The 12422-nt window shown below is 51.1% G+C and overlaps 1 protein-coding gene across 3 annotated transcripts in view; it reads left to right on the top strand.

Moving 5' to 3' along the window:
• The window catches only part of fbxl13 (F-box and leucine-rich repeat protein 13), a 399689-nt gene that overhangs the window by 319933 nt on the left and 67334 nt on the right, over positions 1 to 12422 (top strand). The window lies entirely within an intron of this gene.

Below are 12422 nucleotides of genomic sequence, written 5' to 3'. Positions count from 1 at the left end.
CCTACCTTTGGTTAGATGAGCTCTTTGAACCACCTTGAGTTGGATGAGTTTGAGCCACGCACAGGATGAGGTGGAATTTACCCTATAGAGGGCCTCATTCCACACATCCTCACCTAAGATGGATCCCAGCTCCTCCTCCCATTTCGCCTTCATCCAATCGCGACAAAGATTCCAATGAGATGGATGTTCAAAATCCTTTCCCCCCCCCCCACAGTTCTTGCCAACCGTAAAATTTCCTCAAACAGGGAAGGCTGTGGTGTCAAGGGAAACACAAGGCAAGCCCTGCAGACTAAGTCGCGCAATTGAAAATATCGAAGTAGGTGTGACCCTGATTACGTTGGAATTTCGTCAAGAATTCCTCCCAACTGGCGAACCTTCCATCAATAAAGAGGTATCTGAAACACTCTCGCCCCTTCCCTTCCCATACTTTTAAGAGTTGAATCCAAACCTGAGGGTGGAAACAAATGGTTACCATTTATAGGAGCCAATAGTGACATGGCACTCAGCTTGTAATGTTGTCTGACCTGCCTCCATATCTTCAAAGTGGAGATCTCCACTGGTTTTGAGGCATGACTCACTGTACCACCCCAATACTTTCTCCTCATTGGCTGCCCAGTAATACATGAGGAAATTGGGTAGTGCTAAACCACGCAACTGTTGACCCCTCTGGAGGTACACCCTGCGTATTCTCGACACTTTACCCGCCTTTATAACGGAATTCATTAACTTGTTCACTCTGGCAAAGAACAATTTAGCAAGAAAAATAGAAAGGCATTGGAACAAAAATAGAAACCTCGGCAGAATGTTCATTTTCATGATTTGAACTAGGGCTGGTTTAGCACACTGGGCTAAATCACTGGCTTTTAAAGCAGACCAAGGCAGGCCAGCAGCATGGTTCAATTCCTGTGCCAGCCTCCCCGAACAGGCGCCGAAATGTGGCAACTAGGGGATTTTCACAGTAACTTCATTGAAGCCTACTCGTGACAATAAGCGATTTTCATTTTCATTTCATTTCATTCATTCAACTCTGCCAGCCAGGGGCAGTGGAAGCTACTCCACCTGTGCAAATCGAGTCTCACCTTATCTCACAAAATTATAAAGTTTAACTTATGAAGTCAAGGCAATCAAATATCACCTGGATGCCCAGATACTGGAAGCTGTCTCTGGCCCGGCAGAAGGATTATACCCCCAGATTGGCTCCCCTCCTGGGGGATTAACCAGGAAGTACTCACTTTTTCCCAGATTTGTTTTTTGGAAAGATATTTTATTGAGGCACTTATATTTTTTTAATAAATATTTTTATTCTCCTTTTTCACATTTTCATCGAAATTTACACCCACCAACAAACAATCAACGGTAACAAATACAATGCCAATCCCCTGGCCAACAATTCCTCCCTCCCACCAACCCCCAAACAACCCTCAACATTTTAAATACAAATATCAAAGAGAGGCATTTATATTTTATCACAATGGACAGGTACACAACCACAAACCAGCCAACATGGCTATACATAACCAACACAACAAAAAATTCCCAACCGACCTGCCCCCACCTTGCCCAACAAACCCTGCCTCCCCCTTTTAAACCCCCCCCCCCGCCCCCCCCCCTTTCCTGAAGAAGTCGATAAACGGCTGCCACATCCGGGCAAACCCTTCCACAGAACCTCTCGAGGTGAACTTTATTTTCTCTAGCCTAAGAAACCTGCCAGATCACTCACCCACAACTACGATTTTGGGGGGCCCCCGAGTCCCTCCATTCTAACAATATCTGTCTCCGGGCTACCAGAGAGGCAAAGGCCAAGACATCGGCCTCTCTCACCCCCTGGACTCCCGGGTCATCTGACACACCAAAAATTGCCACCTCTGGACTGGGACCACCCTCACCGTCAGAACCTCCGACATAACGTTGGTAAACCCCTGCCAGAATTCCCCCAAGCTTTGGACATGCCCAGAACATGGTTCGAGGGCCCACCCATGCACCGTCCACATCTATCCTCCATCCCTACAAAAAACCTGCTGTTCCTGGCCACAGTCATATTTGCCCTGTGGACCACCTTAAACTACATGATGCTTTGTGCACGATGAAGATGCATTAACTCTCCTCAGGGCATCCTGCCACAGCCCAGCCTCCAACTCCCTACCCAACTCTTCCTCCCACTTATGCTTCATTTCCCCTATCGGGGCTCCCTCCCAGTCCATCAGTTCCTTGTAAATTTCCAACACCTTCCCTCCCCTACCCCTGCTCTTGACTCCACCTTATCTTGTAACCCCTGGGGCAGCAGGTGAGGAAAGAGTGATATCTGCCTCCGAACAAAGTCCCTCATCTTCAAATACGGGAACCCATTCCTGACGGGCAGCTCAAATTCGTCCTTCAACTCTTCCAAGCACGGAAAGCCGCCGTTGATGAACAAATCCCCAAACAGCTCGTTCCCCACCCGCTACCACCCCTGAAACCCCCCCATCCAGCCCTCCCGGGGGGGAAACGGTGATTGCCACATAATGGTGCTCAAACCGAGGCCCCCTGTGTCCGGGTGCTGCTGCCACTGTCCCCACACCCTGAGGGTTGCCACTACCATCAGGCTTGTGGAATACCTGGCCGGCGAGAATGGCAGAGGCGCCGTTAACCATGCCCCCAAACATGAGGCTGCCTCCATCCGCTCCCATACCGATCCCTCCCCCCATTACCCATTTCCTGATCATCTCTATGTTTGCCGTTCAGTAGTAGGTCATGACGTTTGGGAGAGCCAAACCCCCCCCCGGCCCCGCACCAGTAGCAACTTCTTCTTCACCCGCCTACTCAAAACCTGAAATCACTGCGTTCACCCTCCTCCAAAACACCTTGGGAATAAAAATTGGGAGGCTCTGATACACAAACAGGAACCTTGGGAGGACCATCACCTTCACCATTTGAACCCTTCCCACCGGTGACAAACGGGTGCGCATCCCACCTCCTAAAGTCCCCCTTCATCTGCTCTACCAACCAAGCCAAATTCAACTTATGCAGCTGCTCCCACCGCCGCGCCACCTGAATGCCCATGTACCAAATGTTCCGCCCCACCACCTTGACTGGTATGTCCCCTAATCTCTTCTCTTGCCCCCTCACTTGGATTGGAAAGACCTTGCTCTTCCCCACGTTCAATTTATACCTTGAAAAGTGTCCGAATTCCTCTACGATCCCCATAATCTCACCCAAAATCTTCCAGCGGGTATGAAATAAACAATAATAAGTTGTCTGCATACAGCGAGACCCTGTGCTCCACCCCCCCTCCCCCCCCCCACCCCCCCCCCCCCCCCCCCCCCCAGTACTATCCCCTACCAGTCCCTCAACGCCATCGGCAGTGGTTCTATAGCCAAGGCAAAGAGCAATGGGAAGAGTGGACATGCCTGCCTCATCCCCGATGCAGCCCAAAATGATCCGAGCTCACCCGGTTTGTCCGCACACTTGCCACTGGTGCTTGGTACAGCAGCCGGATCCAATCCACAAATCCCTGTCCAAACTCAAATCGCTCCAGCACCTCCCACAGATTGTCCCACTCCACCCGATCGAAGCCTTCTCCTCGTCCATGGCGACCCCCACCTCCACCTCCTGTCCCTCGGGGGGCATCATTATCACATTCAGTAATCTCCTAATGTTGGCCGACAGATGCCTCCCTTTCACGAGCCCCGTTTGGTTTTCCCCTATCACCCCTGGCACATAGTCCTTGATCCTCAAGGCCAAGATCGTGGCCAATAACTTGATTTCCTCATTTAATGGCGAAATCAGCCTACAAGACCCACACTGCTCCGGATCCTTGTCCCTTTTAAAATCAAGGTGATTGAGGCCTGCGATAACGTCAGGGGGAGCACTCCCCACTTCCTTGCCTCATTAAACGCCCTCACCAGCAGAGGCCCCAGGACCCCCCGAAACCCTTTGTGAAATTCCACTGGGAACCCATCCGGGCTCGGGGCGTTGGCCGTCTGCATCGCTTCAAGCCCCTCCACCACCTCTACCAGCCCGATGGGGGGCCCCAGCCCCTCCACCCTCAATTTCTGCGCCCTTGGCCTATTAAACCTCCACGGATCCCCCCCCCCCCCCCCCCCCCCCCCGCCCTCCCTGTGCTCTATAAACCCCTTCAGCTCTCCGCTACCGCCGACACTCTCCCTGACCTCGGACTTGACCGATCCAACCTTGGGTCAAGAACCATATTGATGTGTCTCCCCCCCCCCCCCCCCCCCCATTATCATCCAGGTCCGAGGTCTTCCCCAACACCCACCTCATGACCTCCACATCATCCCAGTTCGGGGCACAGACATTCGCCAACACCACCCGCATCCAAACCTCCCCCTGGAGTCTGCCACTATGTTCCCGATTTCAAAAGCTACCGGTTTATTTATCAAAATCCCCACCCCCTTCGTCTTCAAATCCAATCCTAAATGAAAGACCTGCCCTACCCACTCTTTCCTGAGCCTAGTTTGATTCCCAATCTTCAGGTGTGTTTCCTGCAAGAATCCCACATCCGCCTTTTAGCTCCTCAATCCTGCCCATGGCGCCTAGTATCCCACCCCCCCACTGATTTCCCTTGCCCTCTGCTCCAACACTAACCTGGTGCAAACAACCACATCAACTCAAAAACAAAGAAAAGAGCAACCTCCCAACCACCACAAAAAAACACAGGACAATGGCCCCCAAAGAAACAAACCAAAAGGAACAGAAAGCGAACCCCTCCTCCAAAGTTCAATATCCTCCTTCTCCTGCCAGTCCATTGTCTCTGACAAACTCCATCAAACTCTCCTCTGGGTCCCAAAATAAAGTTCACGACCATTATGAGTCACCCATAGGTGAACCGGATACAGCATTCCAAATTTCATCCCCTTCTTATAGAGGACCACCTTCACCTTATTGAACCCCGCTCTTCTCTTGACCAGCACCGCACCCAAGTCCTGGTACACTCGCAGTTCATTACACTCCCAGGTACATCACCTCATCTGCCTGGCCCACCTCAGGATCCACTGCTTATCCAGGAACCGGTGCGGCGCATCATCATCGCCCTTGGCGGCTCGTTCCCCTTAGACTTCCTCATCAGCGCCCTGTGCGTCCAGTCCACCTCGAATGGACATTCAAAGGTCCCCTCTCCCAGCTCCCTCACTGCCCTTCGGTAGCCCTACGAACCTTGGGTTCTGCCTCCGGGACCGGATCTCAAAGTCCTCCACCTTCTCCTGCAGCCGCCTCTGAGTATCTTTCATCACCCCCAACTCGGCCGCCATCAAGGTGATGCACTATCAATTACAACGAGACGAGAGTAGAAAGTAATCGAGGTTTATTACGCAGAGGTGTGGCGCCTCCCGCAGCTGCTGCCGAAATGGCTGCAGCTCGGAGAGCCCACACATTTATACTCCGCCTACTGGGTGGAGCCAGCAGGCAAGAGCCCTGTAGTACAGGGGCCTTACCGTAATACCAATGTGTACAATATAATACAATAGTGGTGACTACCACATTCACCCCCTGTTAAAAAATAATCCAGCGGGGGTGGTGGAAACTATTGACATACAGGTTGTTGGAAACTATTTACATACAGGTTGGTAAAAAAATTTTGAAAGAGTCTACAAATTTAGATGGGCGGGCGCCTTGATCCGCCATTGCGAGCGCCACAGGTGCGGTGTTGATGCCGGCGTTGGTTCGGTCGTCGGTGACTCTGGGTGCGTGTCGACCTCATCTTCATCCACGGGTGGGACCTAGGGGAGGGTGGATCGTCCTGGAGCGGGGGCTGTGGCGGGATGTGCCGGGGGAAGGGAGGGTGGTGCCGGGGCAGAGGGGGTGGTGTGCGGGGATCCAGCTGGTGCCAGGTCCCGAGGGGTGACTGTGTCTTGGTGGCCGTTGGCGTATGCTACGTAGGTGTACTGCGGGTTCGCATGGAGTAGCTGTACCCTCTCAACCAACGGGTCTGCCTTATGTAGCCGCACGTGCTTACGGAGGAGAACGGGTCCTGGAGCTGCCAGCCATGTCGGGAGCGAAACCCCGGATGTGGACTTCCTAGGGAAGGCAAAGAGACGTTCATGGGGAGTTTCGTTAGTCGCGGTACACCGAATGGAGTGAAGGGCGTTGGGGAGGACCTCCTGCCAGCGGGAGGCCAGGAGATTTCTGGACCTTAGGGCCAGCTGGACAGCCTTCCAGACCGTCCCATTCTCCCTCTCTACCTGCCCGCTTCCCCGGGGGTTGTAGCTGGTCATCCTGCTCGAGGCAATGCCCCTGTTGAGCAGGTACTGGCGCAGCTCATCGCTCATAAATGAGGATCCCCGGTTGCTGTGGACGTAGGCGGGGAAACCGACAGAGCGAAGATGGTGTTAAGGACTTTGATGACGGTGGCAGAAGTCATGTCGGGGCATGGGATGGCGATGGGGAATCTCGAGTACTCGTTGACCACATTGAGAAAATACGTGTTGCGGTCGGTTGAGGGGAGGAGCCCTTTGAAGTCCATGCGGAGGCATTCAATGGGGCGGGAGGCCTTCACCAGGTGCGCAGACCTGGCAGTCTCTGGTGATAGCCTTGACTTCCTCGATGGAGTAGGGCAGATTGCGGGCCTTTATGAAGTGATAAAAGCGGGTGACCCCTGGGTGACAGAGATTGTTGTGCAAGGTGCGGAGTCGGTCCACTTGTGCGCTGGCACATGTACCTCGGGATAGGGCATCGGGGGGTTCGTTGAGCTTACCGGGGCGATACAAAATCTCGTAACTGTAGTTGGAGATCTCGATCCTCCACCTCAAGATTGTATCATTTTTGATCTTACCCCACTGTGTGTTGTTAAACATGAAGGCAACCGACCGTTGGTCAGTGAGGAGAGTGAATCTCCTGCCGGCCAAGTAATGCCTCAAATGTCGCACAGCTTCTACGATGGCCTGGGCCACCTTTTCGACAGAGGAGTGCCGAATTTCGGAGGCATGAAGGGTGTGGGAAAAGAATGCCACGGGCCTGCCTGCCTGGTTGAGGGTGGCGGCCAGAGCGACGTCTGATGCATCGCTCTCAACTTGGAATGGTAACGTCTCGTCGACCGCGTGCATCGCGACCATGACGATGTCGGCCTTGATACAGTTGAATGCCTGGTGAGCCTCGGCCGTCAGTGAGAAAGCGGTAGATTGGATGAATGGGCGGGCCTTGTCCGCATAGTTTGGGACCAACTGGGCACAGTACGAAAAGAACCCCAGGCATCGTTTGAGGGCCTTGGGGCAGTGGGGGAGGGGGAGTTCCATGAGGGGGCGCATGCGATCGGGGTTGTGCCCTAGAACTCCGTTCTGGACCACATAGCCGAGGATGGCTAATCGGTCCGTGCTGAACATACACTTCTCCTTGTTGTAGGTTAGGTTAAGGAGTTTGGCGGTGTGGAGGAATTTGGAAAGGTTAGCATCGTGGTCCTGCTGGTCGTGGCCGCAGATGGTGACGTTGTCCAGGTACGGGAAAGTGGCCCGCAGTCCGTACCGGTCAACCATTCAGTCCATGTCCCGTTGGAAGAACGAGACACCGTTAGCGTGCTTTGTGGCATCTGCTGTTTCCTTGAGCGTGCTGTCACTGAGTTTGCGGCGTTCCCCGTCTGGAGTCATGTCCGGCTTACTTGAATCAGCTTTGGCTTGTGGATGCTCCCCGTCTGGAGTCTGGTCTGTTTCACCTGAGTCAGTTTTGGCTTGTCGATACTCCCCGTCTGGAGCCCTGTCTGGTTCACTTCTTGATGCTCCACGTCCGGAGTCAAAACATTCAGGAATGCATTTGCTTGTGGAGAGGCTCGAGCGAATGAGTTTTGAAGTAACATGGTGTCACCAGTAGTCTCATTGTGATTGTCGAGTGCCTCCGTACATTCTAGCTGAGGTCTGTCACGTTGCACATCTGGTATAGGAAGCGGGATGCCATCGTCACTTGTCTCACATACAGTGGATAGAGCCTCAGTGTCTTCTTGCTGATCAAATTAGCTGGGTAGACTGTCAGAGTCTTCCACTGGTGGCTCAAACAATCTGGGTGGACATTCATAGTCTTCTTGCTGTTCACTGGAGCGTGATAGACTGTCATAGTCTTCTTGCTGTGCACTTGAGCATGGCAGACTGTCATAGTCTTTCTGTTGTTCACTTGAGCGTGGCAGACTTGCATCGTCTGCTGCTGGTTGCTCAGAGGAGGTTGCTAGACCCTCATGATCTTGTTCATACAAGGACTGTGCTCTGGAGTCTTGCGTTGCTTCTATCATCGCTTTCTGTGTGGAGGTTGTAACCCTTCGTGGTGCGTGGACCACTCTCTGTGTGGCAGCAGGCCGCTCTCTGTGGGCTTGTACCACTCTCTGTCTCCTGGTGTCAGGCCATAGCATAATCCTGCACTCACGTGTCAGGGTGTCATATATGCTGGGCTGAGGATTCCCCAATCCGAAGAACCCGTCGCGGGGGCTTCAATGTACAACACTTCTAGTTGGGGTTCGGATGTGGTACTGGTGTAGCCATTTCCCAAGGTGAAATCTTCATCTATGTCGTTGTCTTCCAAGACCATATCACCTTCTAGGGCAGTGCTTACTGCATGTTGCAGGGTTCTGCGGAGGTTACTTTCAGATACTGGTCGAATTTCAGGCATTGTGCTGTCGTTCCAGGTGAAAGAATCGGGTTTTACGGCTTTAAAACTTTTTCCCTATGTTTTGGGACATTTCCCCTTTAAGTGGGCGTGGTCCGGGGTGTCTAACGTCACGAAGCGCGTGACGTAGAGCATAGGAAGCGCATGCGCATGTCACTGTTCCTTTACTTGGGGCCTTTTTCGCATTTGCGCATGCACGGCTTCTCGCACATGCCCAAACGGACCTTCCCATTCTGTGCGCTCTTTGCGCAACTGCGCATGTGCAGCTCCTTTTTCAAGATGGCTGCAAATCAAAACTGCTGTTTGTTGCTGCAAACCTACCTCGTGGTGAGTTTCGGTGCCTCTTTTACCTTTTCTTCTTGTATGTTCCTCGCAGAATTCTTGGAATTTGTCCAGGACTGCCTGGAAGTCGCTCTTGTTTTGCCCTTTTGAGTATTTGAAGGTCTGGAAGATTTCAGCTGCTTCTGGACCCGCGATGGTAAGTAGAAGCTTTATTTTCTCTGCATCCGCCACACCATCTAAGTTGGACGCTACCAGGTAGATCTCAAGTCTCAAGTCTGAATGCACGCCTGTTTTCACTGAGATTGCCTTGGTAACTGAGCTGCTGTGGAACCAGAATCTCGAACATCATCTTGCTGGGATGCCGTCGCTGGTTGTCACCGTTTGCTGAGTTGTAGCTATATGGATTTAAACAGTTCACTCACTGGTACCATGTTTTGTTACGCTCTTAACGTAGCGTAAGCTGCTTCCTTGCTGTGCACTCTGGCAAAGGTAGGTTCAGACTTGGAGATAGCTTTAACACATTTATTAAACTGTTAACAATTCTCCTACTTGGATTAGACTCTCCTGTTAATCCTGCTACAGCTACTCAGACTAACCTGGGTATGATGTGTTTCAAATCAACCCTGTGTATTCACTAAGTGTCTCCACTGGAAAGAGGAAGATCATGTGTGCTGTGTCCTTTTATATGGGTTGACGTAATGCCCTCCTGTGGTAGTGTCACCTCTGTATGTATTGTGAATGCCCATTGGTCATATCCTATCTTACTGGCCTATTGGTTGAATGTCTGTGTGTCATGTCTCTGGTGCTCCCTCTAGTGTCTAGCTAGTCTACGTGTATTTACATTAATCCCTTGTGTACTTACAGTGATGCATATCACCACAGGATCACCCTTTGGGGTCTCAGAGGGGTACAGCCCCCGATAAAAGGTTGCAAAGGCTCCATTGATCTCATCTGGAGCTTTGATCACTCTTCCGTTCGTCCCTTATCTATGCCATCTCACTAGTGGCAGCCTGCTTCCTCAGCTGGTGTGCCTGTCCTCATAAAGGTCAGTGCTCATAAAAGGTCCCCCATGTCTGGCAGAGCTGGTTCACTGCTTTCCCAGTGGAGAGCAAGTCAAATTCAATTGTAATTTTTGCCTCTCCACCAGCAGCTCCACGGTTGCGACCGTTGAGTACCAGCTATCAACTTCCAATATGGAATTGATCAACTGTTGCCTATCCGTCTTTTCCCTCCTGCCCCTCAGAGCCCTGTACATTATTATTTCCTCCCTGATCACTGCCTTCAGTGCCTCCCAGGATATGGAGGAAGAGACATACCCATTCTAGTTGCAGGTTACGACCTGTCAATGGCTTGTGACATTTTTTTGCAGAATGCCTTGTCAGCGAGAAGGGCTGTGTCCAGCCTGCATAAGGGCCGCTGGGCCTGGCCTGTCTCCAACCTCACATCCATGTAGTGAGGAGCGTGGTCCGAGATTATTATTGAGGAATATTCCACTCCTACCATCCCTGGAAGCACCGATTTACCCACTACGAAGAAGTCTACGTGGGAGTAGGCTTTGTGGACATGGGAGAAGAGGAGAACTCCTTCTCCCTCAGGTGGTTAAACCTCCACGGATCCACTCCCCCATCTGCTCCATGAAGGTGGTTAATTCTATTGCCATTCTTTGAGAGCTAAGAGAGGGCATGAAAAATCTTTGGCGGGTAGGATCAAGGAAAACCCCAAGGGCTTTTACTCATATGTGAGAAATATGAGAATGACTAGAGTGAGGGTAGGTCCGATCAAGGACAGTGGAGGGAGATTGTGTATTGAGTCTGAAGAGATAGGAGAGGTCTTGAACAAGTATTTTTCTTCAGTATTTACAAACGAGAGGGGCCATATTGTTGGAGAGGACAGTGTGAAACAGACTGGTAAGCTCGAGGATATACTTGATAGGAAGGAAGATGTGTTGGGCGTTTTGAAAAACGTGAGGATAGACAAGTCCCCCGGACCTGACGGGATATATCCAAGGATTCTATGGGAAGCAAGAAATTAAATTGCAGAGCCGTTGGCAATGATCTTTTCGTCCTCGCTGTCAACAGGGGTGGTACCAGAGGATTGGAGAGTGGCGAATGCCGTGCCCCTGTTCAAAAAAGGGAATAGCGATAACTTTGGGAATTACAGGCCAGTTAGTCTTACTGCAGTGGTAGGCAAAGTAATGGAAAGGGTACTGAGGGATAGGATTTCATAGCATCTGGAAAGACACTGCTTGATTAGGGATAGTCAGCACGGATTTGTGAGGGGTAGGTCTTGCCTTACAAGACTTATTGACTTCTTTGAGGAGGTGACCAAGCATGTGGATGAAGGTAAAGCAGTGGATGTAGTGTACATGGATTTTAGTAAGGCATTTGATAAGATTCCCCATGGTAGGCTTATGCAGAAAGTAAGGAGGCATGGGATAGTGGGAAATTTGGCCAGTTGGATAACGAACTGGCTAACCGATAGAATACAGAGAGTGGTGGTGGATGGCAAATATTCAGCCTGGAGCCCAGTTACCAGTGGCGTACTGCAGGGATCAGTTCTGGGTCCTCTGCTGTTTGTGATTTTCATTAACGACTTGGATGAGGGAGTTGAAGGGTGGGTCAGTAAATTTGCAGATGATACGAAGATTGGTGGAGTTGTGGATAGTGAGGAGGGCTGTTGTCAGCATCAAAGAGACATAGATAGGATGCAGAGCTGGGCTGAGAAGTGGCAGATGGAGTTTAACACTGACAAGTGTGAGGTTGTCCATTTTGGAAGGACAAATATGAATGCGGAATACAGGGTTAATGGTAGGGTTCTTTGCAATGTAGAGCAGCAGATACATCTTGGGGTTTATGTTCATAGATCTTTGAAAGTTGCCACTCAAGTGGATAGAGCTGTGAAGAAGGCCTATGGTGTGCTAGCGTTCATTAGCAGAGGGATTGAATTTAAAAGCCGTGAGGTGATGATGCAACTGTACAAAACCTTGGTCAGGCCACATTTGGAGTACTGTGTGTAGTTCTGGTCTCCTCATTTTAGGAAGGATGTGGACGCTTTGGAAAAGGTGCAAAGGAGATTTACCAGGATGTTGCCTGGAATGGAGAGTAGGTCTTACGAGGAAAGGTTGAGGGTGCTAGGCCTTTTCTCATTAGAACGGAGAAGGATGAAGGGCGACTTGATAGAGGTTTATAAGATGATCAGGGGACTAGATAGAGTAGACAGTCAGAGACTTTTTCCCCGGGTGGAACAAACCATTACAAGGGGACATAAATTTAAGGTAAATGGTGGAAGATATAGGGGGGATGTCAGAGGTAGGTTCTTTACCCAGAGAGTAGTGAGGGCATGGAATGCACTGCCTGTGGAAGTAGTTGAGTCGGAAACGTTAGGGACCTTCAAGCGGCTATTGGATAGGTACATGGATTAGGGTAGAATAGTGGAGTGTAGATTAATTTGTTCTTAAGGGCAGCACGGTAGCATTGTGGATAGCACAATTGCTTCACAGCTCCAGGGTCCCACGTTCGATTTCGACTTGGGTCACTGTCTGTGTGGAGTCTGCACATCCTCCC

Source organism: Scyliorhinus canicula, chromosome 11 (assembly GCF_902713615.1).
Source record: "Scyliorhinus canicula chromosome 11, sScyCan1.1, whole genome shotgun sequence".
In the NCBI taxonomy this organism is placed as follows: Eukaryota; Metazoa; Chordata; class Chondrichthyes; order Carcharhiniformes; family Scyliorhinidae; genus Scyliorhinus; species Scyliorhinus canicula.
The sequence above is the reverse complement of the archived record's forward strand: the minus strand, read 5'-3'. Positions and strand labels throughout refer to the sequence as shown.